The following is a 6803-nucleotide window of genomic DNA, read 5'->3' as shown; positions in this document are numbered from 1 at the left end:
CAAATGGTTAATGTTTGGCAAACTTATAAGCAACTGAAAATCAGGTCTTCTAATTGAAGGAGTGAGACAGCCTTAACTAACTGAGGTGCCTCCAGCACCACCTACAATGGCCGATCCATTTGTGAATCCCATTCAGCTAAGCTCTTTGCTCCAACAATGTCTGTGGCAAGGAATTCCACAGGCCAAATATGTATTATGTAAACAGTTTTCTTTTATCAGTCTTATATGTTCAGACTTTCAATGTAATTGACTGTTTCCATTCTCATGTGTTATGAAACAGACTGAATATAAATGCCAGATCTACTTTCTTTATCGCTAGATTCATAGGGTTTAAGGCCAGAAGGGACCATTTGATCATCCAGGCTGACCTCCTGTATAACACAGGCCATTAAATTTCACCCAGTTAACTGTGAACTGAGATCCATATCTTCTGTGTGACTGAGCCCTGGTCTACACTAGGATTTTATATCAAGGAATCATGGAGCCACAGGGTGAGAAGGGATCGCAGGGGTCATCTAGTTGAACCCCCTGCCAAGATGCAGGGTTTGTTGTGTCTAAACCATCCCATAGCGATGGCTATTTAGCCTCCTTTTGAAAACCTCCAGCAAAGGAGCTTCCACAACCTCCAAAGGTGTCTGTTCCATTGTCCTCCTGTTATTAGAGTTTGTCAGTTTATCTGAGATTTGCTATGCTGTAGTTTGAACCCATTGTCTCTTCTCCTGCCCTCTGCGGTAAGACAGAACAACTTTTCGCCATCTTTTTATGGCAGGCTTTCAAGTATCTGAAGACCACTGTCATGTCCCACCTCAACCTCCTCCTTTCGCAAGCTAAGCATACCCAGTTCCTTCAGCCTTTGCTCTATGGTTTGTATTCCGTCCCTTGGATCATCTTTGTCTCCCAGCTCTGGATCCTTTCCAGTTTCTCTACATCCTTCCTATACATTGAAGACCCAAATTGGACACCGTACTCCAGCTGAGGCCTAACCAGCGCTGAGTAGGGTGGTACTATCACCTCCCATGACTCGCATGCTATGCCTCTGCTAATGCAACCAAAAATTGCATTTGCTTCTTTTGCAATAGCAAAAAAAATTGACACCCCTGAGAGATGTAGCTATATCAACCTAACCCCGGTGTAGACAGCATGACGTCTACTGAAGAATTCTTCATTGACCTAGTTACCATCTCGGAGCAGTGGATTACCTACAAGGACAGGGGAACCCCTGCTGTCGGTGTAAGAAATGTCTAAACTGAGGTGCTACGGCAGCACCGCTGTTCTGCAGACATGAGGAGCTGGAGATTCCACCACTTCCCTTCGCAGTTTGTTCCTATTGTAGCCTATAGGATTAACCTACTTCCTTGTGTATATATATATCTTTTCTTATAGTTGAAGTATTTGGTTTATTGTAATAGGTTTATAGATTTATATTAAAGTAAGTTTGGCTGTAATGCAAGAGAGCTACAGGCCATATCCCGTATGTTAAGCTAAAGGAAAGTTAGCATATCTATATTAAGACCTTTTACTCAGAAAGCAAAGTTGACCTATACCTTGTTATCTAAATAGATGAGTACCCACGCCTATGTCTATGACCTTTTATTTAGACCAATAGACAAGAGAAAATGGCATAGGGTTTTTTTCACAGACTTAACAAGTACACCACAAGAGACTGATGTGCGTACAAACCTGTCATCAATACGCACATACATACTAGCCTATGGGGTAAGTGACCCTAACACTTCTGTGGGTGAGAAATGAAATTTGGGCATAAGAGGAAGAATGTTCAGCATTTGCCCTATAAAAGAGGTAACCCACCTCAGTAGAGGATCTCTCTCTGTTCTCACTTTACTCCATCTCCATTCTCACTTTACTCTATTCTCACTTACTTCCTCCACTCTCTCTATCTACGACGACTGCTACTATTCGTAGGCTGTACTTGTTCTTCTTAAACTTTAAGTTTCAAGGGAACTAGGCTAAGCTCGGGTTTCCCTAAGTTTTATTCTTAGTTTGTTTATTAGGTTTTGTTTTAAGTTTAAGTTAGTCAAGTAAACCCTAGTCAGCTTTGATAGCACTTAGCATTTTCTAAGCACTGCATCCCTCACTCAAGAATTGAGAAACCTGAACCGCAAGGATGGTCCTGTGTCTCTTACTACCAGGTTATCAAGGATGGGTGTGAATATATTAACCAAAGCTTTGTTACATATAATACTATATTATCATATGTATCTTTCGAATAGCAGTAATGCAATTGTAACTTTGTAACTCTGGGTATTTTACCATTTAATTATTATTATTAATTTTAATAAAAAGTCTTTAAGGCTATATCTGTCTCAGTGTGAGCTTCCTGTCAGACCCCCGAGGGTCCTTTATAAATTCTGTGGAGCCTGATTCAGGACAAGAACTTTTATTATCTGATCAAACAGATTGGGGAGCCTAAAACCCATTCTAATTAATATTGATGATAATAATTATTAATATTATTATTAAGATCAAATAAAATTAAATTAATACATTAAATTCCCATATTATCCAAATCAATATTATCAGTACACCCTAAATCAGGCTACACTATGGTTAATGATCCTCAATGCTGAACATTGGGCCCTTATTTCCAACTGGAATTTGTCTGGATTCAGCTTCCAGCCACTGGGCCTTGCTTTGCCTTTCTGCTGTAGATTACAGAGCCCATTAGTATGCAGGATTTTCTCCCAATGAAACTATCTGCTTGATGGCTTCATGAAGCTCTTCATGTCTCTCTCTCTCTCTGTCAGGCATATTCTCCAGCCTGAAATAATTTTGGGGGCTCTTTTTTGCATCATCTCCAATTTTTCAAACTTGTTTTTGAAATGTGAATCCCAGAACTGGATGCTGATGCTTTCACCAATGCCATGCGAAGAGGTAAAATCCTTCCCCTGCTCCAACTCACCACTCCCCTGTTTATGCATCCAAGGATCGCATCTATCCTTTTGGCCACAGCATTGCACTGGGACCTGACGATGAGTTGATTGTCCACAGTGACCCCTAAATCCTTTTCAGGTTCCCTTCATTCCATAATATATTGTCCTAGTCTGTGGGTGCGGCCTGCATTCCCCGTTCTGAGAGGATAACTTTGCATTTGACAGTATTAAAACATTTTGTTTGTTTGTTTGTTTGTATGGTCCCAGCTCACCAAACGCTCCAGATCGGTTGGTATGCCTGCCCTGGCCTCCTCATTGTAACCATTTGCCAATCCGCAAATTTTATCTGCAGGGATTTTCTATTTGCTTCCAGATCTTTGATGAAAATACTGAATAGTACCAGGCTTAGAACTGATCCCTGCAGAACCCCACTAGAAATAGCCCCATTCACTGACAATGACTCATTGACAACTGGTTTCTTAGATCTGTCAGTTAGCCAGATTTTTGTTCATTTGACATGTGTCCTACTGATATTGTACAGTGTTCATTTTTTTAATCGTAATATTTTCCCTACTGAAGCAAAAGCCTCAGAGAATTCAAAGTCTATTGCAGCTGTGTGGTTCCCTTGATCAACCAAACATGTACTCTGTTTAAAGGATGAAATTCAATATATTTGAACAAACTTGTTTTCCACACACGCTGTTGTTGCAGGACATTAATTATATTCCTGGACCTTTAAGTAATCCCATACAATCTTTTCCATTGTTTCCTAAATTTGTCAGATCTTTTTTTTAAACTTTCCCTTTTTTTAATAGTTTGCATTTAACACAGATCTGTCCTGAACGTGCCTATTTTTTTTGTTTGCCTTTGCTGCTGCCTGATTGCGTACCCATTCCTTAGGCATCCAAACATTGTCTTTTTTTTGGCCACTGCTGTGAATAAGCAGGTGTTTCCTTGGAGCTGCTATCAATGATTCCCAGGTCTTTTCCCTCAGGTGTGTTCTAGTTGCAGTTTTCCCAGTGGAAAGGGGCACCGGAGTACCAGAGGGACACGGGGGCCAGAAACAACAGGACATTGACCTGCAGAGGACGCTCCAACAGTTGGAACACTAATTCCCCAGGAGACCAGCAGGAGGCGCCGCAGGGGTGAGTCCCGCACCGTTACAGACATATCTTGGCAAAGCTTTGATTTTTTTCCACTCTCAGATTTTGAGCAACCAGGTGACTGGGCAACTCCCTACATCATGGACTTTCTAGCCTGGGTTTTATTGCATTAAAGCTATGTTTACACTGGCAGAGTTTTTTCACCAAAAGTTTGGTCAATGACCAAAAGCCTGTTGAGAAAATAATTGTTGCATGTTCACACTGTCTTTCTCTTTCGGAATAGCGTGTCCACATGTGGGGCAGTCACAGCGACAGTGAGAGCAATGCACGGTGGGTAGCTATCCCACAATTCACCTCTCCATCTTGTGCTGATAGGTGTTGTGGGAAGGCAGAGCAGATTGCAGCGCATCATGGCTCCGTGCTCAATGTCCCACAATGAATCACTTTCTGTCCCAGCATTCCATTTTTTTCCATCTCCATTTCACGGTATTTTTACCGTTCCTTGTTTTCTACTCTGTTTGCCATGTCTATCTGCAGGAATGGATCCTGCGCAGCTCTCCACTGCTCTGCTAGCTGTCAGTAACACATCGTGAATGGCATTGGAATCAATCTGGAAGTTGCGAAGGCAATAGGAGTCACAGTTGCCTGACATGCTTCCTGACAGGGATAACAGCAGTGTTAGATTGCTTTTGGCATTCATGTTAAAGCTGAACATGGTAGAATTTTGCTTTTCATCTCGGGAAATGAGCACTCCATGGTGGGATCGCATCACTATGAACAGGGCCGGCTCTGACTTTTTTGCCGCCCCAAGCAAAACAAAAACAAAAACCCTGGGCACAGGGCGGCCGGACCCGGAGGCAAAGCAAAAAAACCCACAAAACCCTGGGTGCAGGGCAGCTGGACCCGGAGGCAAAGCAAAAAAATAAAAACTAAAAATAGGGCAGCCGTGCCGCCCTAAGATTGGACGGAATGCCGCCCCTTAGAATCTGCCGCCCCAAACACGAGCCTGCTCAGCTGGTGCCTGAAGCTGGCCCTGATTATGAAGGTCTGGGATGACGAGCTGTGACTTCGGAATTTTAGGATGCAGAAAGCCACCTTCCTGGAACTGTGTACTGCATTGCAAGGACACTCAAATGAGAGCTGCCCTCTTGGTGGAGAAGCGCATAGCGATTGCAATGTGGAACCTGGCAACTACAGGCTGCTACCGGTCGGTTGCAAATCAGTTTGGAGTTGGGAAGTCGGCCATTGGGGCTGTGTTAAGGCAAGTGTCCAGGGCCATTACTCACATCCTACTACGAAGGACTGTGACTTTTGGCAACGTGCATGAAATTGTGGATGGCTTTGCAGAAATGGGTTTCCCTAACTGCAGAGGGGTGATAGATGGCATGCACATTCCAATTTTGGCACCAGACCACTCATCCATCGGAAGGGGTACTTCTCCATGATGTTGTAGGTGCTTGTGGATCTCCACAAGCATTTCACTGACTTCAATGTGGGGTAGTACAGACAAGTGCATGATGCATGAATCTTCAGGGACACTAGCCTTTACAGAAAGCTGGAAGCAGGGACTTTCTTTCCAGACCAGAAGATCCCCGTAGGGATGTCAAAATACCCATAGTGATCCTGGCAGACTGTCGTACCCCTAAATGCCATGGCTTAAGCCATACAAGGGAAACCTGGATATCAGTAAGGAGCACTTCAACAATAGGCTGAATAGGGGCAGGATGACCATGGAATGTGCATTTGGCAGATTAAAGGTACACTGGCGATGCCTTTATGACAGGTTAGATCTCAATGTGGATAATATTCCCATGGTCATAGCCACATGCTGCACATTGCATAATATTTGTGAAGGAAAGGGCAAAAAGTTTGCTCAGGAGTGGACTATTGAGGCAGAACACTTCACTGCTGATTTTGAGCCACCAGATATGAAGGTTGTTAGAGGGGAACAATGGGGGCAATTCGAATCAGTGAGGCTTGAAGATGAGAACCAGTAATGTTTGTTGCTCTGCTTGGGATTGTAATGCATAATGATGTCCAGTTTTGGTAAGGTATGAAGAAGTTGTGATTGTTCAGGCCCAGGATTCAATGGAAGGAAATGATAACACTCCTTGTTTGTTTCCTGCTGACATCTTCTATCATAACTTTCATGGAAACAAATAAAGAGTGCTTATTATTCAAAGAACTTTGCTTTTATTGCCAAAAACCCCCACAACAACATGCACACTCAGAGAGACACACGTACATTCCTGCGGTGAGGTGTTATACATATATCGGGGGGCTGACTTTTAGAGCTGATAGTATGTCCAGCTGTCGTTTGAAAAGCTGTCTGCAGGGCTGGAGTGTAGGGGAAAGCGTGAAGTCCAGAAATCGGAAATGGATGTGAGGGTGGAGTTTGGGGAGGGCATGGGAAAGAGTTCTGAATGTTCTGAAGGGGCAGGCAGACATGCATCTTCTCAGTGTGGAGGGTTACGAGGGACAGCAGTATGTTGGTTTGCTGCTCCAAAACTTGTATCAACCTCTCTGTTGCATTCCTAGTTTATGCCTCATTTTCTTTTCTTTCCTGCTTGTCACTTTCCCTCCATGGCCTGCGATTCATCTTGTCTGCATCAGAGTACTGGAGCACCTCCCAGAACGTATCTTTCTTGCTCCATCTTCGGCACTTTCTTATCCAACAGACATGCTTGGCTGGAGTGGAGGGGGTGCCTCCTTTCAAGGACATATCTGGTGAAGAACAAGTAACTATATATACAGCATTGAAATGCTACATTAAAATACACCGCTGCTAACACACCAATCACTTTCTGGT

The sequence above is a fragment of the Terrapene carolina genome, unplaced genomic scaffold (genome assembly GCF_002925995.2).
Source record: "Terrapene carolina triunguis isolate 2854851 unplaced genomic scaffold, T_m_triunguis-2.0 Scaffold311, whole genome shotgun sequence".
NCBI lineage: Eukaryota > Metazoa > Chordata > Testudines > Emydidae > Terrapene > Terrapene triunguis.
The sequence above is the reverse complement of the archived record's forward strand: the minus strand, read 5'-3'. Positions refer to the sequence as shown.